Source organism: Asterias rubens, chromosome 1 (assembly GCF_902459465.1).
Source record: "Asterias rubens chromosome 1, eAstRub1.3, whole genome shotgun sequence".
NCBI classification, from domain to species: domain Eukaryota; kingdom Metazoa; phylum Echinodermata; class Asteroidea; order Forcipulatida; family Asteriidae; genus Asterias; species Asterias rubens.
Genome location: NC_047062.1, coordinates 9,645,328 through 9,672,720, shown reverse-complemented (window position 1 = coordinate 9,672,720; position 27,393 = coordinate 9,645,328). Strand labels below are relative to the sequence as shown.

The 27,393-nt window shown below is 38.4% G+C and overlaps 1 long non-coding RNA gene across 1 annotated transcript; it reads left to right on the top strand.

Moving 5' to 3' along the window:
• Positions 1–1,167: 1,167 nt before the first annotated feature.
• Positions 1,168–25,691, top strand: LOC117289979. The gene is made up of 5 exons (XR_004519016.1): positions 1,168–1,231; positions 3,493–3,640; positions 21,462–21,627; positions 22,595–22,709; positions 23,984–25,691. It is a non-coding gene; the product is annotated as an uncharacterized LOC117289979 (long non-coding RNA).
• The last annotated feature ends 1,702 nt before the right edge of the window (positions 25,692–27,393 follow it).

Here is a 27,393-nt window from a genome sequence, read left to right as displayed (position 1 = left end):
AGATTATGTGACTACACAGAAAAGAATCGTAATATAAACAATTTGGGGGTCACTGCTGAGAGAACTACAGTACTCGCCAGGGTACTCGCGGCGGTATCTGACAGGTCACCCGGAAAACTGAACACGCCGGAAAGCTAAAACCGTTCGAACAGCGTTTTGATATGTCCGACTACGTCACCCGGAAAACTGAACATGGCGGAAGACTGAAACCGCCACACCGGATACAGAGGAAGGTTCAAGGAAAACACCCGTGATCAATTAGACCCGGCCAATGGGATTTTTTTTTATGAACTTGATGAAAAATTAATATTTTGACGTACATGTACAACAACAATCCTGCCGATTCCGAATTATGAATGGTCAGTTTCACAATCACATGGTTTCACATATCCAATCCCCATGGGCCGGGCGCAACTACGAGAGTGAAATCAAGTCGGTTGTTGTGCGGTCTTACGTTACGGGGCGTTTTTTGAAGAAATCAATCCCTTTTCCAGGTTATATTATATCTATTGACCAAACCAACGGCGGACGAGCCGCTAATTACCGGAAAGGATAATGCACAATTAAAAATAATCATATAGCCTATATAAAAACACTATATATGTTCAAAGTTAACAATTTAAATAGAATCACGTTAGGAAAATAAAAATAGAAAACAGAAACAAATCAGCATGAACGACTGTGAAAACAAAATATTTAACATATATTATTTTAAAAGTATATGCCAAGAATAAACAATAAAAGACAAGTCAAATAATTTATATTAGAAACAAAAAAATATCTTAACTATGTACCGAGACTGAAGGTAAAGAAAATAATACAAACAACATGATAAAAACAATTATTTGATGATGTATGTTGTAAAAAAAAGAAAAAAACATCAAACAACAAAACTTCCAAGGGGAAATAACCACGGAAAAATAGTTGTAGGGGCCATGCCTGCAGAGTAAGATTTAAACTTGTGAAATAATTGTCAAGGAAAGTGAAGACAAAACTAAAACACTGGTTAAAAGACTACCACATGTTAGATTTTAGCTTATAACACAAATCTTCATTGTTTCAAATACGATGAGATGCCATTGGATAAAAAAAGACCTGACGTCAACAAAAAAGCGGTGACCCATGCAGCAATGCAAGCGCGCAGTGCGCATGCGCGAGTTGAGCAGCGCCATTTTGTAACTGCGTAGAGGATATGATGTGACGTCGTAGTTCTTAATTTCACCAAGAAAAGGTAAATCTATTTTGTTTTAATTTCTTCCTGTCGAAATGCATTTCCGTAAAACCCGCTGGTACTTCTGAACGGTATTCTTTGGTTATTCGCACTTAATGCGTGTACATATATGCCGCTCAATTTCCTTTGATTCCGTGCTCCAAAAAACACTGAGACTCTAGTTCACCCCATACAGCACAGGTACGGTGTGTGTCCGTCAGGGATAACTTTCTGTATGGCGCCACCACTTTTTCACTCATTTTTACAAAAAGGGATATATCAATCAGGTAAATTAGATACTATATTATTTTATTCCGAATGAAAAAGTGGTGGCGCCATACGGAAACTTTTCCGAGCTAAAGTGCACATGGCTTTGAGTAATAGTGCCGTAATTGGCAATACGTCGGGTGCATCATTGAAAATGACCCTTTTTAAATTTGCGCAAGCCAGTCGTGCGTTCAAAAAAAGCAAGAGGAAAAACGGAGTTTGCACCGTAACAAAATTGCAGCTTGCGCAAATTAAAAAAGACTGTCACATCTCCAGCCGCCACGAGAGGGCGATTAGTGATCAATGCAAGGAAACGTTTACAAGCAATTCTGTTCTTGACGTGAGTGTGGGAAACGTCAATTTAAATTTTCTTTTCTCAATATATTAACACCAAAGAAGAAAATTCAAAAATTTTAAACAATGCGCGATTGGATTTCTGACACCAAGGAACATGTGAGTAAAAGTTCAGCTTTCAGAGTTAGCTAAAAATATTTAAAATTAACACTTTATAACCGGTTTTTTAATTTTTTTCGCAATGGTATGGGACCTTTATACCCTTGACTCCGTGGCATTGTAGCAACGGAGGAGTCCAACCTGGGCTAGGTGTGTGTGCCACCATCATGACAAGGTGCCCACTGTGGTGCGCCAGAGTAAGTGGGGGAAAAAAGAATCCGATGGGATAACTTTCCGTATGGCGCCACCACTTTTTCATACATTTTTACTAAAAGGGATATCTCTTTGAGGTAAATTATGCTATATTTTTTTATTATTAATTACTAGCGTTATTTACAAATAATTTACAGGGTTTACAGAAGGTAATAGTGAAAGACTTCTCCTGAACTATTATTCCATGAAATGCTTTACTTTTTGAGAAAACATTAAAACAATAGCAATTCTCGGTAGCGAGAATTACGGATTTATTTTAAACACATATCATGACATGGCGAAACGTGCGAAAACCAAGGGGGGGGGGTTTTCCCGTTATTTTCTCCCGACTCCAATGACCGATTGAGCCTAAATTTTCACAGGTTTGTTATTTTTTATATAAGTTGTGATACACGAAGTGTGGGACTTGGACAATACTGTTTACCAAAAGTGTCCAATGGCTTTAAACTCCCTTCTGCTCGTCGAAACAAATCATATTGTTCCAGAACAAAGAATTGTTGAAAGATCATACAGGAAAAACTATTAAGAAAATTAATTCCCTGCGTGCTAATCTGAAGAAAGAAGAAACAAATCTCCAGCTCTGCGAGACAAACGAGCCCCACCCTCTCCACGACAAGGGACGTAATGAAGAAGAATAAGAGGTGTTCCGGGCTGTTGGCCCGAACACCTAAATAGACAAGATTATGCAAAAATGCGTAATTTAGTGTACTACTACATGTTGGCACTTGTAGCCAGATATATGGGAGTAGTCTGGTGCTGTGTTTTTAGTGGTAATCAACTCAACTACGTTTGATATGGTTACCATGCTACGTTCTTGACACATTGGTATATGCAAGGCAGCAAAGCAGCATTGTCAAATTTTAGCGGGGGAGCGTATGTTCCGAAACAATAACTTCATAATTAAATCGGTCACAATGTTAACAATTTTTCAAATAATGCTTTCGAATAAATAATGTTATGGAATCAATGGAAAAGGGCACAACAGCAGGCCACTTCACACAAGGGGCATCACGGCAATTCGCTAGGGCATCGCGGCTATGGCTGCTGCAGCCGCTGAAGAGGTTCAGGCCTGTCGCTAGATGTCCCCTATAGAGTCACCCCACGCTGGGTGGTCGCCACAGATACATTGCTCCTGCGCACTGCACACTTGGACAACCTTCAACGGTGAACTTTTACTCCCACTTCCTTTCCACAAAGAAGGATCAATACGTGATTATATGAACGCGACCGCAATTTCACGCCTGCAATCTTGTTGCTGGATCCCGATCTGGATCCAGTGGGAACGAATTCTTGTTCATTACAGAAAATGATACAAATCATATATCGTCCTTTTAATACTTTACTTGCAGATGTGCTTGTGGTTGAAATACCAAGATGCAAACAAGCAAACATTTTCATGTGCTTGTTTGATGGGAAATCAAGCATTTTAATTAGTTGTGTCAAGACTTAATGTCGGATCTACACTCGAGCTTGCAAGAAGAAGAAGAATGGAATCAGGTCAGTGTAGCATCCAGAAATGGATCCAATTGTATCAATAAACATTAATTCTGTTAGTCTATGCAAAGGTACTCTTTAGTTAACAATCACAGTGCCAACTGTTGCTTCGGTAAAAATCAGTTATGATTGATGTAAAATTACCTTTCCCAAGTAATCACAATCAGGGTTAAAATTTTGTAGATGGTTCTGCTGAAGTCATGCAGCCCCAACTTGTAAGTCCACTCAAGATGAATTGCCTATTTTTATATTGTTTACGTATAATCCACATGATGTGTTTCGAATGGACCATGCAATACTACAGATAAAATAGTATCAAAAATCATTGATGCCTTTATGAATCTACACTTATAATTGATATATCCAAATCATTTAATTTATTTTATACATTGGCTTTTGTGGAAATAGATTTAGTCAGAGTATAAACTCTGAAGTGTAGATTCATTTAACTACAAATGTATGTACTTGCCTTGGGCTCATATAGACATACATTCTATTAACAATAAGTAATTTATACACTTTCTCATCCATTCTCCTTAAAACCAACGGTTCTTTTCAGAACCACCCCAACTCATTAGAGATAGTCATTACATGGTGTTACCGCAAACCTTTCTATATCGTATTTCCACCATGCAAAGTTTCAAATCCTACTCATTCTCCTTAAATTATCTGCACGATTATCTGCTGCTCAGAACTATGAGGCCATTAATGGCTGTTTCATAGTTCTAATGGTCAAAATATCATTAAGTGAAAATCAACACATGAATGTTTTACTTTGAAATGAAAGTTTCTTTTTGCAAAAATTTTTTGAAGAACACTCTTGATCAATAAACCCCATTCACTAGGAACTCAAAAATACTGGCTTGATTGGTGATGTGGTTCTGTTCGAGGACAGGTAGTGGGTGGAGAATCTAGGTGAGATGTCTGGCCTTGTTGTAGGTTGTTGAAACCCTGGGCGCCACGATGGGACGGAGGGGAACATCGGGATCGTGAATCTTTGGTTGACCGAAAGAAATGAGGGCAGGGGGATGCAGAGGTCTTGAGATGGCAGTACCTGGGTGTGCTGATGGCTTGAGGCGGGACTGATGGAGAGATCGGAGCTTGATGCTGATCTTGCATTCAATGGCCAGGATGGGATTTCTTGGTAGGCGTCTGTAAGTGTCAGTTGACAGAATTTTAGTCACCTTGTGGTCATACTTAGTGGTAGATTTGTCCACAGTGGTGTTACCCTTGTCGGCTGGCAAGAAGTGGATGGATTGGTCTTGAGGTAGGGCTTAGATGGCAGCATTCTACTGCTTGCTTTGAATTGTCTTGGTAGCTTAGCGTTCTTGAGGGTTAGCAGGATCTGGATTCGGACTTGAGTTTATGGTAGGGTTATTGTTGAGTTTAGGTTAGAGTTAGGTAGGGTTATTGTTGAGTTTAGGTTAGAGTTAGGGTTAGGGATCTGACTGCGATTCTGTCGACCATACCTTACATACATTTACCAAGAAACCCCATTCAGGCCATCGAACACAAGATCAGCAACAAGCTCTGATCTCTCCATCAGTCCCACCTCAAGCCATCAGCACACCCAGGTACTGCCATCTCAAAACCTCTACATCCCCCTGCCCTCATTTCTTTTGGTCAACCCAAGATTCACAATCCCGATGTTCCCCTCCGTCCCATCGTGGCGCCCAGGGTTACAACAACCTACAATAAGGCCAGTCATCTCACCAAGATTCTCCACCCACTACTTGGCCTCAAACAGTACCACATCACCAATTAAAGCCAGGTTGTCAACATCATAAATGACATTCTCCTCGGCCACACCAACATTCTTGAGAGTTTTGACAAAGTCTCTCTCCACCCACATACCCAAGAAAGAAGCATGTCTCATAATCAAACATTGCCTACAAGCTAACCACACCATGACAGACCCCACAAGCCTCACCATTCTCATTACCTGCTTGTCTTTATCAAGCTTCTGATGGAGAGACTAGTTCTATGATATACAAGTTTCTAGTAGGCTTTAATTGTGGTCTTCATTGCACATGCTCAACAACCTCAATGATTTTTGATACTATTTTATCTGTATTTATTGCATTGTCCATTCTAAAAACATTATTTGAATTATGTGTAACCTTTAAAAATAGGCTATTCATCTTGAGTGGACTTTTCACAGGACTCTGGAAAGTACTGAGTAAACAGTGTTATAAACACACAAAAGATTAAGTGTAAAACAAAAATTACTATTCTTTATCCTGGATGCAAATTTAACATCTTTTAAGTAGGAAGGGTAAGTTTACAGCAATCATTACTGAATTTTACCAAAGCGACCGTTGTCACTGCAGTGCTCAGAACTATAATTCAGTCTTTATTGCAATTTGTATGGGTCTCATAAAAATGTTTATTCCATAATGTTGAGCTGGTAAACAGGGTTTATTGGTCAAGAGTGCTAAACAAATTTGTTTGGCAAAAAGAAACCTCCATTTCAAAGGCAAACATTCATTTGTTGATTTTATAAAATTAAAATAAATCAAATTTGTATGCATTTATCACTTCACTTATTTATCTTTTGATCATTAGAAATATGAAATTGCAGTTAATGACCTTATAGTTCTGAGCACAGATTGTGCAAATACTTTAATTGTGGACAGAATGAGTGAGCCAAAGGCGAGTACATTTGTAGTTTATGAATCTACACTTCAGAGTCTATTCTCTGACCTACACTATTTCCACAAAAGTCCATCATATATGAAATAAGTTGTATAAATGAATTTGGTTTCTCATTAATAAGTGTAGACTCCTAAGATTACCCATGCATATCTTCAGTAATTTTATGAACAGCCAAAAAATCCGCGGCGGCCAAGATGTATGTTTGGAGAAAACCACGTTTTAAGTTATTAAAGTTAGTTTTGAAATTACTGGCTGGTAGACTATTCATGGCTAAAGTTTTTGAAATTTTACACTGACAAATATCAGTTCACATTATCTGAAACGTTAGTTATTCCAAAGTAACTTTGAGGCAGTTCCATGGTGTCGGATGTACATTTTGGACAGAGAGTATGATTACAGTGATAAAAATAAAAGGAATTTTTTATTCTGGATAGAGGTACATGTATAAGGTAATCACTCAAGTTATTTTATCAAAAAATTATTCATCAAAATCTTCGCCCAAAACACCATGGTGTCGGAAGTAACTCAGAGAAATGCCTTTTTATGAAAACCAATATAGTTCAAACTCTGTCATGTGTAATGCAATTTTTTCTTATTTTTTGTTCATCAGACCTCTGAATACACTTCACGATAAGACATTTGTTTTTTTAAATTTGAATTTTCAAAAAACAACATTTAATGTTTTAGTGTCGGATGTGCAAACTGTTCATTTCACAGTATCGGTTGTACCTGTCACAAGTTGCATTTCAAAATGGGTAACAATCAGTTCAACTTTTAATTTTTGTCATAAAATAATGATTTAATCTGCCATTTTGATGTTGTTAGATCAGATTAAAACATTGTTTGTTGAAAAAGGGGCTTAATTGTCAAATTATACCATGTTTAGAGATCATTAAAACAATGTACACGTGTAATACAACTATTACGTGATGTGTATGCATATCCTGATTTGCATTGCTGTATGTGGCAACCAATAATGGACAAAGTACCCCAGTTTCAAAATGATGCCTAACAATGAAAGAGATGAGTCTGCAAAACAACATTTGGCCCAACTGTAGACATGGTTGATTGGACTTAAAAACTGTTAAACTTTAATATTTGGTGGGTAACTGCTGCCAAGGTCAAAGGTCACCAAGAATTTTTGTGTTAATTTGTTTTGATATTTTCTGTTAAGAACCTTCTTTGGAACCGTGCCAACATATTACTATTGAATAAGAGCTCCATCCTTGCTTTGGGATGACCTGTTCCTGTATTTAACAAATACAGTGCAAAGTCAAGCTCTTCTGATAATAATTAAGTACCACCCCAGTGGGTTTTGGAAATGGAAATTAAATTTTTCTGCAGATTATAATTATTGTGTTTTTAGTAGCCAGTAGGAAAACAGTGAACGAGATACACTTGTTTTGAGGCAAGATTTGAGTAGTTTGGGAGAAAGTTACCCTGTACCAATTTTTAAAGCTTTGTATGATATTTTAAAGGCGTTCAAAAAGGCTTTTGTTATGTTTATTTTGGAGGTGTGGGACGTACTGGAGGTACGAACAAAATGTATTGTCAGTTACCAGAATTTTGTACAATTACGAAGATTTTTTAAAGAAAAAAATCCATGTATCATCTGTGCTTTGTAATGTAAATATGAGAATTTTCTGCCCATGGTTGAAATAGGGAGATTAAAAAATTCACTATTTTGGTGTAGACATACATAAAAAAAGTAAGGTTCCTAAAATGTTGAACATCATAAAGTTTTGAAAGTAAAACTTAAAATTGTTCCCATCATAGTGTTGTTACTAGAGCAAAGTTCAAACAGGTACGAAACCAAAACAAACACTGTTTAATCTGGATAAAAACTTGCATTAATTTGGCAAACCATTATTTTTGAGCCAATTTCACTATTTTTCAAGTATTTTTCACTTGCCACTTGAGCCGCTAAATATTTTTAGTAACAAATCATATTTTATTAAAACTCATACAGTTGGCTACAAACTGATGTCTCATTTGTGACATTTTGAAATGTTGGCATTGTCTTGTTATCATTTTTGTTTGTTTTAAAGGAACATTACAGAATAGGCAGAAAAAAACTTGACAAGGAACACACATACATGTACATCAAACTTACAAGGTCAAATGATGATGATAGTAGAAAACATCCCTTGAAATATTTCTGTCTGAAATGTCATATTATTTGATTTTGTTGCTCAGTCAGCGTTTATTCTTAAAATTTCTATTTTCGTGTGACCCAGATGGCCGATCGATCTCAAACTTATACGGGTTTGTAAAAATGTTAATGGTTGATTACATAGAGTGCTTACACTGCCAGGAGTGCACGAGACTGTTTTGTGAGCAAAAACCGTTTCTGTAATGTTGCTTTAAACATAACTTTTACAGATTGTAATTTTGTAGAGTGATGAATTGGTTATAGGGCTAATTATTGTTTGCTTGTCAGACAGCTGTGACAGTGTATTGGACCATGCTAATTTTCTTGAAATATAAAGAGAGTTTTATCAAAGGGTGTATAAAGGCACTAGACACTATTGGTAATTACTCAAAATAAATATTAGCATAAAAAAATTACTTGTAACGAGCAATGGAGTGGATAGTATACAACATTGTGAGAAACGGCTCCTGAATTAGCGTAGTTTGTCTAGAAAGAGGTGATTTCTCATTCAAACAATAAAGTACCTCAGCTGATTATATAAGCCTTTTATTATGCGTCTGAAAGCACACACATAATTGTGCAACAAGGGTGTTCTTCAGTCGTTGTTCTCTTGCAACTTCGATGACAAATTGAGTCAAAAGAATTTGTTATTTGATGCATGCATTGGGATACACCAAGTGAGAATACTGGTCTTTGTCGGTAACCATTTAAAGGCAATGGACACTATTGGTAATTACTCAAAATAATTATTACCATAAAACTTTTCTTGGTGACGAGTAATGGGGAGAGGTTGATGGTATAAAACATTGTGAGAAACCGCTCCCTCTGAAGTGCCATAGTTTTCGAGAAAGTAGTAATTTTAAACGAATTTGATTTCGAGACCTCAGACTTAGAACTTGAGGTCTCGAAATCAACCATCTAAACGCACACAACTTCGTGTGACATGGGTGTTTTTTCCTTTCATTATTATCTCGCAACTTTGTGACCGATGGAGCTCAAATTCTCACGGGTTAGTTATTTTATGCATATGTTGAGATACACCAACTGGGAAGGCTAGTCTTTGACAATATTACCAATAGTGTCCACTGCCTTTAAATTTATTTTATAATTTTCAGTAGGGTTTTTTTTTTTAAAACAATATTCACATCTTTTGCAAAAATGATAGCCTTTTTTAATAGTTCAATTTCTAATCAGCTTGCACTATTTGCAGTACTGAAGTGAATATTAAACATAAATTAGCACAATCTGTTTCAACTTTGATCTTGCATTGCATTTCTATTGCGGTTCGCTATTTTTCAGTTCCAGTTCAAGTTTTACTTTGTTTAAATATTATTTTATTCTTCATATGTTTGATTGCAGAAAACAAATTAATCACGTTTATGTTTTGTATTAGAATGTTGTGCCTACTCCCTGTTTAAGCCTGGGTGTCTTGTGTGACTAGGGTAAAAGTCACGAATATTGATTGCTTATACGAGTCTGGACAACTGCTACTCAACTACTAGGTAAATTATATGCTGCCTTGAATATCACTAGAAATAGTTGCAACTTCCCAGACAGACATCAGTGACACAATCCATTAATCCGTTCAGCTCAAATTTTAATAAATTGTACCCATTCGAGACACTGGTCGGGGGAGATATGGGAAGGACTTCAGGTCTGATGTCTTTCTCAGTTGAAGCCAAATTGAATAAAGGGCAGCAATTTTACAGATGTGTACTTTTATGCATATTTTGGGATACTCCAAGTGAGATACTTTGACAAATACCAAACGTATCCAGTTACTTTCAGTAAAATGATGAAAAAATAGAGAAGTCTTAAACAGCATGACATTTCCCTCAGTGGCCCTAAAACCACCTATCACATGAAATGCCTTCTACAAATTGTATTTCTTATGTGTGGGAACGGATATCACACAACACAAAAATGTCTATTTGGAAGTTTGTTTTTCAGTGGCACTTGAGCCACCACTCATAAAAAAAACAATTTAATTTGTTGTCATGATCCATTATAATGATAAAGACATTTGTAAAGTGCCTAATAAGCTCCTAAGCGGATAGATAATACAATAAAGTAAGCATGTCTGATTCTTCCACATGAATCACATAAATAGATATCGATCTGCTTCCAAAAAGTAAACATTTTCCCCATTTTTGCTAGTGATTGTATGTCTACAATTTAGTACTTTTTAATGAATGTACAATACACTGCTGTGATGACTGTTGTGAAAAAACCTTTTATTTATCTATCTATCTATCTATCTATCTATCTTTCTATCTATCTTATCTATCTATATATCCTGTCTATCTTTGAACCTGTTGATCAAAGGAGCGGAACAGCCAGCCTCAGCGCTTTTCTCATTATAGATATTAATGTAGTTTAAAACTATCGTTGGCTTTAACGCCCGCGTTTTACTGGAAGTAAAGGTCAAATGGGGTCACGCTCTGTTAAGTATGCAAAGCCCATGCGGTGATGTATAGATTATACAAATCCATTGTGTGGTTTATGTGTTATGATGTTTTTAATAGTAAACTTGTATTTAATGTATTTCAATACTTAATGTAAGATTTAAATTGATAAATACGTCTCGCAGGAGTTAAACATCAACAGGGGAGTTGGGCAAGGGGACCCAATATCACCCAAAACAATCAATGTGGTTTTGGAAGAGGTTTTCAAGAACACTAAACTAGATGAGAAGGAAGGGGTACATTGTACAACATCAATGGAGACAATTTTTCAGATCTATGCTTTGCAGGTGATGTGGCTCTAACTCTCCTGCTAACGACTTTTAAAAAAGTGCAAATAAATGAAGTAATGAGCAGAAAGTTAAGACAAAGATTTGGAGATGCCCAAAGGAAAGACAAAGTAGATGGCCAAATTCAATTCAGATGACTCAATAATGGTGGAAGACCAAGTGATTAGCAGAGGGTCAGTTCAATGAATACAAATGCTGTGCCACACAGATAACTCAACGACAACACAACAGATGTAATATCAACCAGGATTAAGGCAGGATGGAGCTCCTTTGGACGATACAGAGGAATACTTTGTGATGAGAACATACCTAAATGTATGGCACTTGGGAGAAAAATAATATGATCAGTGTTTGATATCAACAATAAATTATTGAGCAGAACCATGGACAGACAACAACAAAACTAAAAGAACATAAACTCTGCACACCGAAAAGAGCAATGGAGAGACAAATGCTACATTTCTTAATATCGAGACAGGATTAACTGCGCATCAACAAGAAGGAACAAAGGAAAATACATGTAGAACAAGCCTATAGAGATTGGATGGACACATCACACTGCCCTAAGAAATGGCAATATATGGACAACAAGAATTATGGATTGGTAACCAAGGACAGGGGAAAAGGAAAAGAGGTACATGTAGACAGAAAAGAAGATGGAGAGATGACATCATGCAGGAGCAACATGAACCAGAACTGCAAAAAAAAGAAATGAATGGCATTTACACGAGGAGGGACATATCCTACACTGGATGCGAACACAGCCTGAATGATGATCATGATGAGCACATAGTGACACCGCTATGACGTAACATAAGAATTTTCTCTGAATATCTAACTAAATGTGAAGTTTGAAGTTTCTGTGGGAGTTGTCTGCTGGCTGGCTGTTTCCGGTAATGGAATTGATAAAATGGAACTGGAACTGGACGTCTGTTTTCGGGTATTCAGATACCTGGTTACCTGAAACAGGCTTACAGTGGACCAAATTGTTCTGGATGGCAAACTCTAGTGGATAATGGATCTGCAGAGCTGTGTGGATAACGCTCATTGGGTGCAGGCTTCCAGTGTATCATGGTCAATTTGATGAGTTGATGCTGGTTTTTCAGGTGTTGGGTGAACTGATGATCAAGAGTTGTCTTGAAAAAACTGACAGTTGAACTTTAGTTGGTGGTATGGTGCTGTGTGAGGCCAACTAGTGGGTGGAGGATCTTGGTGAGATGTCAGGCCGTGTTGTAGGTTGGGGAACCCCTGGACACCACTATGTCGTGGAGGGGAACATCAATATTGTTTATCTTGGGTTGATTGAGAAAACGAGGGCAGGGGATTCAGAGAGCTTGAGAAAGCAAAGGGTATAAAGTTGCGCTAAATTGGTGTGCTTGAAACAAATCAAGAGACCGGAGCTGCTATGTGATCTTGCATTCAATAGTGGAATGGGGTTTCTTGTAGGTGTCTGTCCCTAACACAACTCTAACCCTCATCCTAACCCTAACCCTAGTTCTACCCGGGAGTTCTATCACCCTAACCCTCAATGTAACCCTCACCACTCACTCATGACCACACTAACAGACACCAACGACTAGGCCGGCCGACCCTTACAGACACCAACATTCACTTACAGACACCAACTGACACTTACAGATACCTACCAAGAAACCCCATTCCAGATATTGAATGCAAGATCACATACCAGTTCCGGTCTCGAGCCTAGTGTTCGGTGCAGCGCGATGTGGCAGCTTTTGCTATTGCTCTCCTAAAAATGTCTCTGTCTTCTCTGTTCTCGTACTACATTGGTTGTCTGCATGTCATTGTCAAGGTATTTGAAGTTGGATTCAAACTGGAGAGTTGTGCCATCCCTTGTGTTGACGGGCGGGTCATTGATGTTGTAAGCAATGTTGTAAGCGATCACTGTTTCTACAACAAAAGAACTGGGTACAGATGCTGATTGCTGATGCCAAGATCAAGAGAGCTAGCATAGAATCTAGGCCTACTCCGACAAATTCTGCAGTCACATCCCAAGGACTGCACACTACTGTACTATGACAAATTCTGCAGTGCCAATCCAAAGGACATTGTGCATACTACTCTGACAGATTCTGCAGTACCAATCCAAGGACATTGTGCATACTACTCTGACACAATCTACAAGGCCGATCCCAAGGACATTGTGCATACTACCCTGACAGATTCTCCAGGGCCAATCCTAAGGACATTGTGCATACTACTCTGACAAATTCTCCAGGGCCAATCCCAAGGACATTGTGCATACTACTCTGACAAATTCTCCAGGGCCAATCCCAAGGACCTTGTGCATACTACCCTGACAGATTCTCCAGGGCCAATCCTAAGGACATTGTGCATACTACTCTGACAAATTCTCCCGGGCCAATCCCAAGGATATTGTGCATACTACTCGGACAAATTCTCCAGGGCCAATCCCAAGGACATTGTGCATACTACCCTGACAGATTCTCCAGGGCCAATCCTAAGGACATTGTGCATACTACTCTGACAGATTCTGCAGTGCTGATCCCATGGACATTGTGCATACTATTCTGACAGATTCTGCAGTGCTAATTCCAAGGACATTGTACATACTACTCTGACAAATTCACCAGGGCCAATCCCATGGACATGGTGCATACTACTCTGACAGATTCTGCAGTGCTGATCCCAAGGACATTGTGCATATATACTCCAGTTCTCAAATCTCCAATGCCAATCCCGAGACCACTTATATGGTCTATTGACTAAATGTTGAACAACTCACTCTATTTGAAAACTCATCCATGGCAGACAAAGATGCCCAAAGAAGACCTTTTTTGACTTGTTGATGGAGGAAACTGGATACAGGTTCGAAAAGCAACAGAGAAACATGGAAGAAACATGGCAAAGAAAGCCAAGCATGCTCGACCTGATGACGATGTACCAAGAAACTGACTGCATGTAGCTCTGATATTGAAATTGCTAATAACTTTTTGTCTTCCTTCATCTGTAAAGTTGAGCAAATTAGTCTCTAAAATTTCTGTGTCCTGACAATATTTTCTGCTACTTGCATAAACATTATGTACAATTTCAATCCTCTCACATCAGATGTCAACAAACTTATAGTTAAGGTTCTTTCTTAACAAGTCCTGTTCTTTAGACACACTACCGAGTCAGATTCTATATCGTATTAAAGCTATTAAGGTAATGAAATAATCGCTAACTGAATAATTAGCTGAAACTAATTAATTAAATTTATTAGTTATAATTACATGAATATTTAATAGCCAATCTTGAGACCACCATACCTCCAAAAGTATCTGTCTGATCTTTAAACTTTTAAAAGATTTTATACTTGAAGTATACTGTATAACTATCCCTAAAGTGTCAGACAACGTCATTTATTTTGCATCTTGTGTCTGTGTTCAAAAACCAATGGCTTTAATGAAAAGTGATAGTATTTTTTCGGTCAAAAACACAATGTTTCAAAATTAGTTAAATTTTAGTAAAGTAAAATACACAAAACTTTTTTTAAAACACCTTTCATGAAGAGTTGTTTTACTAAAAGTGACCCCATGGCTTTCATGGCTGATTTGATGACGTCAAAACATTAAACACACATTTAATGTTTAAAGTTATAATAACTTGATGAGAACCTTAATAACAAATGGTTATCATACAAGGTAATTTAATATCAAAGCACTTAGTGCATAGATATTAAATTTGTGAACAAAGTTTGATCCCATGTGACATTTACTTCCGAAAGTAAACCAGAAGTTCAAATTGTGTAATTCAAAAGTTCATATCCCATGAATCAAGCTAAATTCATCTTGAAGTGTGTAGGAACCAGCATTTTTTGGGGACGTTAAATCAATGCAAACACATTGAAACTTAAAAATCTGGAACACCATAATGCCTACTTATGCAAGTCCCAATTGGAAGCGCCACAATTTTGGGGGGAATAGGTTCAATGCGCTCCTTTTTCATTTCCTCTTCTACTTCCCCTAACATACTAACTTTTCAAGGAACACCTTGCCAGTTTAGTTTAGCTTTTGTTTAGTCTACATATAGGTAGGGTTTTTAGGAGGCGCCTGGACCCTGGAATGGTCGACACTTCATTGATGTCAGTGGGAGTACATACACAGAGATCTCCCGCTGGCGGGAAAGGCGTATCCCCACACTGCGGTATGGGTGGCCTGGTGTTCTATTACTATTCTTTCTGTCGTGTTCCTCAACCCTCTTACATGTAGGTTATATTTTATCCCAACTATTCAAATAAAGAGTGCCACGTTGGACAGCACCATTTGTTGACTACATGTGCATGTATGTCGTTTTACGATAATAAAAATTTCTTATGATTTTTAGTAGTACTGCTCGTACAGTTTCAATTAATTGGATTTCTCAATAATAAGTGCACATTGTACATTCATAGGATTACTGGAATGCAAACATATTAATGATCAATGCTAATTATGGTCAGCATTCATTTGGTGTAGGGTCTTCTTTGAGAACAACATGCGGACCAAGAGAGGCCAGCAGCAAAGCTTGATACTGCAGAGTCTGTCGCACATTCAAACACCATCTCTATTAACTCCGGAGAACTTCATCTTCATCAAAAGACAGCCATCATCTCACATTATCGTTACCATTGTTATTTTAAAGTAAATTCATCTTGCTATTTATTAGATTGTTTAACATAGCTTTTACAGATTATGTCTTTGTAGTGTAGTGTGACGATTTTTTCAATGTCTAGGGGCCTAATTGTTAAAGGCACTGAACACGTTTGGTAATATTGTCAAAGAGCAGTATTCTCACTTGGTGTATCCCAAAATATGCATATATAAAACAATCGGTGAAAATTTGGGCTCAATTGGTCATCTAAGCTGCAAGAGAACATTGGAGCCCTAATGTATCTCCCAATGTTTTCCACTATCAACAGCTCTCCATTGCTTATTAACATTAACATTAAATTTGGTTGAACCAGTGAGTGTTTGGTCCCATACCAAAGTGGGAGATTCTGAAACCATCGTAAGTAATTGTAGCAGAAGTTATCATAAGGAATTATTGTTGTACAGTGTTAAGAGGTCAGTTACAATGATTGAATGTACAGTAGTCAAAATACGGGCAACCTAACAGTTGGTGTTGTAATAAGTTTTTTTAAATATTTTTTAAAATAAATATTTTAATTGTTGTTTTTTATAATTATTTTGATGGTTATTCGACATATTACACATTTCTGGATGTTTACTCGAACAAATCTTCTTGATTTGGTGTTTTACTACCCGTTTTTTACAGGACATGTTGAACATTTGTATCAATTTCATATTTAGTGGGTAGGAACTGTGAAATACTTGCTTTGGCCCACAATTGGCTACACTCAGCTCATAAATATTTAGTACTGCATAATTTGCAGACGTCAATGGTTGCACCATGACCTGCATTCCCAGAGATAGATTTCCAAAGTTGGCTCAATGTAGTACAAATATGGCTAATGCCATTGCGAGAATTGTTATACCATATAACAGGTCGGTTTCCAACACGGGCAACCGAACATCGGCGTCCTAAGGTTGTGCCAACATCAAAAATTAATGTTGAACAGTATTTTTAAGAGGTCATTTACAAAGTTAGAAGTACATGTAGTTTAATTACGGCAACATCCTTAGGTTATGCCAACTTTGGGAATTATTGTTGTGCAGCATGAAAGGTTGATTGCAATGTTGGTGCAACGTAGTGTGCCTTTGTTTAGTCTGCTTTGGACAGACTAATTATAATATACAAATTTGCAGTAGGGCGTCAAAGCTGTTCTAAATATGGCCTAATGTTTTAAAAAATTTACATGTAGAAACTTTGTGACCCCATGTTGACCCCATGTTGACCCCATGTTGACCCCATTTCAGACATAAATAAGCCCCTGCTCTCTCACAGAAATTTCTCGCTCTTTTGTTGTGCCGTCAACCACAAAAAAAGTGTTGTGCCTCGGTTGCCTTGTCATTCACAGAAATGTATCACACTTTGGTTGACTTGTCAAATACAGAAATGTCCATCTCTTTGGTTGCCCTGTCAACCACAAAAATGTTTATCTCTTTGGTTGCCCTGTCAACCACATGTCTATCTCTTTTGTTGCCCTGTCAACCACATGAATGTGTATCTCTTTGGTTGTGTTGTCAACCAGAGAGATGTCTATCTCTTTGGTTGCCCTGTCAATCACAGAGATGTCTGTCTCTTTTGTTGCCCTGTCAACCACATAAATGTCTATCTCTTTGGTTGTGTTGTCAACCAGAGAAATGTCTTGCTCTTTGGTTGCCCTGTCAACCAGAGAAATGTCTGTCTCTTTGCTTGCCCTGTCAACCAGAGAAATGTCTTGCTCTTTGGTTGCCCTGTCAACCACATAAATGTCTATCTCTTTGGTTGTGTTGTCAACCAGAGAAATGTCTTGCTCTTTGGTTGCCCTGTCAACCAGAGAAATGTCTGTCTCTTTGCTTACCCTGTCAACCAGAGAAATGTCTATCTCTTTGCTTGCCCTGTCAACCAGAGAAACGTCTTGCTCTTTGGTTGCCCTGTCAACCACAGAAATGTCTGTCTCTTTGCTTGCCCTGTCAACCACAGAAATGTCTGTCTCTTTTGTTGCCCTGTCAACCACAGAAATGTCTATCTCATTGGTTGTGTCGTCAACCACAGAAATGTCTTGCTCTTTGGTTGCCCTGTCAACCACATAAATTTCTTGCTTTTTGGTTGATGAGCTGTCAACCACAAAAATGTTCCGCTAGTCTGTCAACCACAGAAACGATCGCTTTTGGTTGACATGTCAACCACAGAAATGTCTATCTCTTTGGATGGGCCGACAACCACAGAAATGTCAAACTCTTTGGTTTTGCCATCAACCACAGAAATGTATTACTTATTGGTTGCCCTGTCGATAACCACAGAAATGTGAGACTCTTCTGTTGCTTTGTCAACCACATAATTTTCTATCTATCTGGTTGCACTGTGTCAACCACAGAAATTTCTATATGTTTGTTTGTGCAGTCAACCACAGAAATGTCTCACTCATTTGTTGCCCTGCTCGAGAAATGTCTAGCTCGCCTTTGGTTGCCCTGCCCTGTCAACCACATTATTTTCTCCCTCTTTGGTTGTGCTGAAAACCACATAATTGTCAACCACAGCAATCCCTTTCTCTTTCTGTCAGTTTTGGTCAAGCCGATGACGAGACAGGTTTTACACATTTTGCAAATCTCATGCAACATTCAGGGGTTCCGGATGTTATAGCTGATTTTTATAATGTTGTTTTTGTTTAAATTGTTGCTGTTATTTTCTGCTATGACCTTGTAATAATCAAATTGCCCGGGTCATTACAGTTGTTTAAAGGTGCTCTAAATATATCTTTTTAGTCACTAATCGCATTTGTTCATTTGCTTATAATTGCTCCCGGTTCAATGTAGGCCTATATTAGATGGATTAATTTCTAGTAACTTTAATATTTCCATTTGTATGTCAGTGTTCTCCACACACGTAAATTGGCAGGGCGTGCATTTAATAAGATCAATCAAGTACCTGACAAGCCTAAACCGACTTCAAAACTACAGCATCAGAAATGCGATCGTAAACAAACGTTAAAACATGATGTACAGATGGCCACATGGTTCATATTATGTCACACACCACGCACACCATCGACGTCGCTACATAGAATTACCCACTGCATGCATGCATTTAATAAGATCAAGCGAGTACCTGACAAGCCAAAACCGACTTCAAAACTACAGCATCAGAAATGCGATCGTAAACAAACATTAAAACATGATGTACAGATGGCCACATGGCTCATATGACACACACCACGCACACCATCGACGTCGCTACATAGAATTACCCACTGTATGCATGCATTTAATAAGATCAAGCGAGTACCTGACAAGCCAAAACCGACTTCAAAACTACAGCATCAGAAATGCGATCGTAAACAAACGTTAAAACATGATGTACAGATGGCCACATGGCTCATATGACACACACCACGCACACCATCGACGTCGCTACATAGAATTACCCACTGTATGCATGCATTTAATAAGGTCAAGCGAGTACCTGACAAGCCAAAACCGACTTCAAAACTACAGCATCAGAAATGCGATCGTAAACAAATGTTAAAACATGATGTACAGATGGCCACATGGCTCATACACACCGTCGACGTCGCTACATAGAATTACCCACTGTATGCATGCATTTAATAAGATCAAGCGAGTACCTGACAAGCCAAAACCGACTTCAAAACTCCAGCATCAGAAATGCGATCGTAAACAAACGTTAAAACATGATGTACAGATGGCCACATGGCTCATATGACACACACCACGCACACCATCGATGTCGCTACATAGAATTACCCACTGTATGCATGCATTTAATAAGATCAAGCGAGTAGCTGACAAGCCAAAACCGACTTCAAAACTACAGCATCAGAAATGCGATCGTAAACAAATTAAAACATGATGTACAGATGGCCACATGGCTCATATGACACACAACACGCACACCATTGACGTCGCTACATAGAATTACCCACTGTATGCATGCATTTAATAAGATCAAGCGAGTACCTGACAAGCCAAAACCGACTTCAAAACTACAGCATCAGAAATGCGATCGAAACAAACGTTAAAACATGATGTACAGATGGCCTCATGGCTCATATGACACACCACGCACACCATCGACGTCGCTACATAGAATTACCCACTGCATGCATGCATTTAATAAGATCAAGCGAGTACCTGACAAGCCAAAACCGACTTCAAAACTACAGCATCAGACATGCGATCGTAAACAAACGTTAAAACATGATGTTCAGATGGCCAATGTCTGATATGACACACACCACGCACACCATCGACGTCGCTACATAGAATTACCCACTGTATGCATGCATTTCATAAGATCAAGCGAGTACCTGACAAGCCAAAACCGACTTCAAAACTACAGCATCAGAAATGCGATCGTAAACAAACATTAAAACATGATGTACAGATGGCCACATGGTTCATATGACACACACCACCCGCACCGTCGATGCAATACATGGAAACACCCACTGCATGCACAGTGCATAAACAATCCGCACGCTGTGATTGGCCGTTGATAGACTCCAACACAATACGCACGTCCACAAACTTAGATTGTGAATGTGCGTATTAATGTGTTGGAGTCTATCAACGACCAATCACAGCATGCACATTGTTTATGCATTTTGATTATGTCATGCCGCCCTCCTAAAAAAAAAGTCTGTGGAGAACACTGTATGTGTTTATATATCTGGGTTGGTTTTTTCTAATGTTTTAAATTTACATCTACTTTTGTGTGCATTGTTGAATCTTTTAAGTCACTAAACGCATCTTTGCTTATTGCTCATGGTTCAATGTATATTGATGGATTAATTTTTTGTATTTCCATTTGTATGTGTTTATATATATAAATCTAGGCCTGTTGTTCCTAATGTTTTAAATTTGTGTCTACTTGTGTTTGCATTGTTAATTGCTTTTATGTCGATTATTTTTGGTTTACTAAGTACATTTATTTAGCCTATATTTTAATTGGTCTTGTTTTTTGCATTTTATTTTTTATTGTGATTCATAATGCGCTTTATAATAAAAGTTGTTTATTATTATTATTAATGTCCATCAGTCGGATTTGTGAATAAACTCCAGCAACTAGTGGAGCACACAGCTAGTGGAGATACAGAGCTTAACTTCCGTGTCCCTGCAATAAAATAAGTCTTTGCATCAATGTCACAAGGCTGTTGATTGCAGCGTTTGCCATTATGGGTGTAAAATTGCATGTAAAAGTCGCCTAAAATGTGCACTATACACTGCACAATAATAGAGAAATTCATTGTATCACACTCCCAAAATGAATTCATTTCCTCGTGGTTAAGTCATCGGAGTGTTGATTGGAATCCCAGTCAGGACACTTGTGTCCTTATGAGCAAGATACTTTACTACAACTGTTTCTCGGGGTATAAACGGGTACCTTTAGGGGTAGAGGTTGATACTCTGTATGAAAAAGCCCTTGGAGCATGAGGGAAGGGATGTTATTGCCCAAATGACGAGAGCATTTATGTAATAGTGCATTGAGACAGTTATTGTGTATAAAAAAGAACTAGTTATTATTATGTTTTATCATGTTGTACTCTTTATTTATTTTAATTCTTAAACAATAACACTTAGGGGAACCAGACTGGGTAAATTTTCCTTTGCTCAATCCCCAATTCTTTATTTTACTTGTAGGAATTGTTGAGAATATGACACTCTGAGATGTGTGGAAAGATGTGCAGGGAGGCTGCCCGGTATAGGGCCTCTTGCATTGGCTGCTGAGAGACTCAAGCCCATAAAGTACCAGAGAAGCTTTACTGTAGTGAAATCTTTGTAATCATCATCCTGCAATACAGACGAGGTAAGTTGCATTCAAGTTTGTTGTTATTCTATCTTTAAATAAGACCGCTAACAAAAAGGTTTTACCGAACGTCTGTATTCCTCCAGAATTACAGCAGTTTTCATTTTAATGATTTTGTTGTGGCATGTTTTGGCCAAGACTGTGCGACTGCCTAGTGCACAACTTTATGGCGTGTGCCAACTAATAATGTCCGTAGGTATGCATGAATATATTCAGTGTCTTTCATCGTCACCAGTGTTGAGTGATTTCACTGATGTGCAAATTTTTCTTTACCAGAAGAATGCCTGATCATAACCCAGGGGGTGTGTGCATTTTGTAACCAAAAACATTTTGGGTTGAATCGACCATTGAATAATCACTGGCTAATGACAGAAACCATTTTGGTTGCAGCCGCCATAAAATATACCCCTATCTGGAAGTGTGACTTTGAAATGTCCTATATATTGTGTATGATTGATCCATGTTTAAGACTATGCAGAGGCAGAGCACACTGTAAAAAGATGCATCAAGATAGAGCTACTGGTCCCCTACCAATGTTTTTCGATCTTGCTTATTGCATGCAGTTTTGGGCACTTTTGGGTCATCATATAAAAGCATGATTGAAATTTATAGCGTTGAAATTCACAAACTTGTACACCTACGTATAAAGCGCCTAAATATTTTTAATAAATAGATTAATTGCTGGCGCTCTACCAACTGAGCTATCAAGCCCTATGTTGGCGGTCTCCCAATTTGTTCAATGTCTTTTTGCCGAGTACATCACAGTTGATGCTACACCACATTTGATGGTTGTATGGCTTCTGACTTGCACCCCGAACAAAAATATTGACAAAAAAGGGAGACTGCCAGCATATACGGCTAGATGGCTCAGTTGGTAGAGCGCCATCAGCTCGTTGATCTGGAGGTCATTGGTTCAAGTTCCACTCTAGTCATTTTTGTTTTCAACCCCAAATCATTTTTTTTCCAGGTCTACAAAAGGGATATGACAAGACAAGCAAGCACATAAGAAAATGAGATGATGAAAAGCCTCTTCAGTTGTTTGTGTTCTGCTAAGATGTTGCCTAGCAACAAGGGACGCTCAGGTAATACTGCTAAGAATTGTCAGGACAACAAATCCTTATGTAAAAGAAAAATTGAACATTGTATAAGGAAAGACAGACTCATGAGCAGGCCTGGAATTTATATTTGAACATGTTGAAAGGGCAAGGCCATTTTCATTTTGCAAAAGGGCACTTCCATTGGAAAAGCTTTAGGTCAATGGGAAACTTTTGAAGGGCACCAAGGCCAATACACAGAGCAACGGAGGCCATGGTCTCTGCAGCCTGCATGTTATTCCAGGCCTGCATGAGTGCAAATGAAACAGGTTTTGTGGATGCTACAGAGAAGGTATTTTGATTGTGTTTATATAAAAATCTTTGATCATAGCTTGTTGCATCAGTATATACAACAATGTCAAATCTGCAGGTAGATCCTGCAAAGTGCCCCATGCGAAAACTGCCATCCCCTTTATTTTACCCACTTGGTGTCTGATGATGTTCACAAAGTTTGAACTTATTCAAACTATAGCTTATGGTGGCCACTTACAAACGTTGGAACAACTTCAGAGTATCTTTTCTGGTGTGGTCAGTTGACCAACTAACGTATTCTTTGACCCGTGCATATGCATAGGCAGGCACCTTACTATGCTATGCTTTGATTCCCTCTTAAAAAGAGTAGACACAGAGGGTACGGAATTCATGCTTTAAATCTACCTTTTTCCCAGGGATTATTTTGTTATTCCGGATTCCAGACCTTTTGCCCTTTAAGGCCCTGTCACACCTTGTGAGCACTATATGGAGCTTTTTATCGTAGGACGTATGTGAACCGCGGCAACACAAGCATTCGTTATGGAAACGGTCTATGTAAGTTACCTATACGGTATGCATATACGTCCAACTTGTAATGAATACGCTTGGTATCTGCTCAAAATTGGAAACTTTGTTGATAGTTCAGCGTACGCATGCCAACATTTTAGAGAAATCTGCATGCGTCAGCAATACGCTGACTAAAACCTCAAGGTGTGACAGGGCCTTTAGTTACCAATTGACAGGTTGCCATAATTTTTAATCACTGTATTTGGTTCAATGAACCGAGTGGTAGATTATTATTATTAGATTATCATTCTTGGCCTCGGCCGAGGTTTTATGATACACTGTAAACACACATACCTATTTTTTTACACAGAACGGAAGTAAGTTCAGCATGTTTTTATAGTAAAGCTGATGGGTTGGAAAGTCTTGATTACCTACGGAGGTGAAGTAACCAATCATTATTTTTTACTAGTGATTTGTTTTTCTTTGAATTGTTTTTCTTGCAGTACTTTGATAACATCTTTAAGGTTATGGCTCCTGAATTGACGACAAAGCTTGCAGAGGATTGGATCCCAATGGGAGAGACTGAAAGAGAACAGGTGAGGAGGGCGACTCCAGGAATGTGCCCCCATTACAATTTAAGCTTGAGGCGGCCATGGGCGCAAGTCTTTGTTGGACCACAACACTGCACTCCCAAAACTCAAGGCATACATGAAGGACATTCACCAATTAGGCGACTGCAAACAAGATGGTGACTGGCAAAAACAGTGGCTCTTCATTTTACATCAAGATTTTCGCAACAGCCACACACAGTCACTTCCATCACAGTTGGAGATGTGCAGTTAAACTCCTCAGAAGCCAGAAATCTCTGTGCAGTCATGGATGAACATCTATCATTGTCATGCCTCGTTAACGAACTGGGAAGTTTGATTGGTCGTCAACCAATCACGTGATGTACCACGGCTGCTGTCGCGGCGGGTAATATTAGTGATGTTAACCGGTGTACATTACCTTGAGCGTTTCAACCGTTGGTCGATTTTCAGCGCTTAGTATGAAACATCCGCGGGCTCAAGGGAAAAGTGAAGAATTGTATTCAACTGTGTAAAAATGTTTGAAGTTGACAACAAAACTTCGAGAAGAGGAATATTAATGTTACCAAGGTATTATAATAACAAAACAATTGTTGCGCGCTGTAATTGGGGCCCATGGGTTTTATACACCCTCGAGGGAAAATTGCACCCCTGGCTTCGCCTTGTGGTCCATTTTCCCCCCGCGGGTGTACAAAATGCCATGGACCACGTCACAGCGTGCAACAATTGTACTGAAGGCCCCTGTCAACACCCTATGCTCTTCAATGACTGCCATGCGAAAGATGTTTTTTTAAATTTAGAAAATATTGATCCGCACAATAACGTTGTACCTGGAAATTGTTTGGTTTTTCTTTTTGCCCTCTTGAACTGACCCAACCCACCAGTTTGTTGAAGCAAATTCATGTCTGGTTGAAAATGTTGAACCATTTTAGCTCACAAAATAAATGGCAAACCTTACAGTTTTGAAGTACATTATCCACTACGTTTATTCCACTACGTTAAAATTTATTCTGTCCAACCAGGTTCATGTCATAACTATACACTACTTTCAAAACATGTTGCCAACCAGATAATAACCAAATCGTGAATTACCTCACATAGGGACATGTTGGCTGTTTTTGGCTTTAGAAAGTGCCTGCTATGAAAAGATGGTTGTAAATATGTTCCAAATTTAAGGATCCACACTAGGCCTACCTAGAAATTGTTTGGTTTTCTATTTGCCCTCTTGAGCACGGTCTGCCAATTCAATAAATACGTTTATTCCATACTCTTGTTTGAGAAAAAGAACAACTGCCTCAAAACCTCACAGTTCTGAGGCATGTTAGTGTAAATATTGATACCCTACATTTAAAACATAATTCCAACCAGGGCCCCAATTCATAAAGCTGCTTGACAAATTTCTTTGCTAAGTAAAGTTGCGTTGGGGCACCAGCTAAAACAGCGTGAAACTTAATGTTATTTTGGTTGGAAACTTGTTTCTGTTCAGCAATACATTTCTGTGCTAAGCAAGTCGCTTTGCTTCCAGACTTTATTAAATTGAAATTTGAGATCTGAGGAATTTTAAAGGCAGTGGACACTATTGGTAATGGCTCAAAATAGTTATTGTCATTAAACCTTTCTTGGTGACGAGTAATGGGGAGAGGTTGATGGTACAAAACATTGTGAGAAACGACTCCCTCTGAAGTGCCATAGTTTTTGAGAAAGAAGTAATTTTCCACGAATTTGATTTCGAGACCTCGGACTTAAAACTTGAGGTCTCAAAATCAACCGTCTAAACGCACACAACTTCGTGTGACAAGGGTGTTTTTTTCTTTCATTATTATCTCGCAAGTTCGATGACCGATTGAGCTCAAATTTTCACAGGTTTGTTATTTTATGCATATGTTGAGATACACCAACTGTGAAGGCTAGTCTTTGACAATTACCAATAGTGTCCACTGCCTTTAAACAAGGTTAGATAAAAAGTACTAAACCTCACTGTTTAATGTTGAATTACCTCACATGCCTAAAGGGAAGCATTGCTTTTGGGTCGGGCATTTTTGGCTCCAGATAGTGCTTGGGCATGTTGTGAAATGGATGTGATTGGAAATATGTTTTAAAATAACAAAATAATGATCCAAACAAATTATGTGTAGGCCTACCTGAAAATTGTTTGGTTTTCTTTTTATACCCTCTTGAAGTAACACTTACAGCTCGTCTGCCATTTTGTTGAAGCAAATTATGGACTCCTTAAAAATGGCGGACTATTTTAGTTCACAAAGTTATTGGAAAAACCTCACAGTTTTGAGGCACGTTAGTGTAAATATTGATACCCTACATTTATAACATCTTTCCAACCAGTGCCCCAATTCATAAAGCTGCATTAGGCAGAAAACACTGCTTGACAAATATCTTTGCTAAGTAAAATTGATGTTATTTTGGGTGGAAACCTTCTGTGCTTAGCAAGTTGTTGAATTGGGCCCAGATTCATGTCATACCTGTAACAAATGCCTTTGTGGTCCAAAGTACCAAATATAAAAGCAATGTCCACATGAAGAAGGTTTTGATGGCAATGTGATTAAAATTGTTCTTAAACGGCCGTTTAAAACCGGCAGGGTCGTGGCCGTGGGATAAAGGCGCAATAGAGTAGGAAACTCTGTAAAAACTTATTTGTTTTCCGACGATGAGCTCTGTACGTGTGGTGCATTGAGACAGTTTTTGATCAACCCCGGGGAACGAGGTTGTGAGACAACCCGCACAAACTTATCAAAAATTAACCTGTTATAATCAGCTCCAGCTGGTCATTATCAACCGTTTAAACACCCACACGTGATGCGCTCTCCACCAATATGAATAGCGAAACTGTAGCTGGGGTATTTATGGATGTTGAATTACATCACATGCCAAAAGGGACATGTATCATGTTTTGTTCTTTAGAAAGTTAGAGCTATGAAAAGAATGAAAATGATTGGAAAGATATATTTCAAATTTTGAAACCAATGACCTACATAAATTTACTTGTAAATTGTTTGGTTTTCTTTTTATACCCTCTTGAACTGTCTGCAATTTTGTTGAGGCAAATTCATAGTCTTAAGAGCCAATATTCATAAATACCTAAGACAGTTTATCCATTCTGATTGGTCGAGAGGGCATCACGAGGGGTTGTTTGAACGGATGATATAACACCAGTAAAAAGTGTTACGGACACGGCGAGCTTGCACATGCGCTTATAAGACAGTTTCTTCATTCCTAGTGGTTGAGAGCAACGGCTGAAACAGTTGTGCCACATCACGCGATACGCGCAACGTGCACATCATCTCCTTATAAGGAGTTGTTTACCCGAGGGC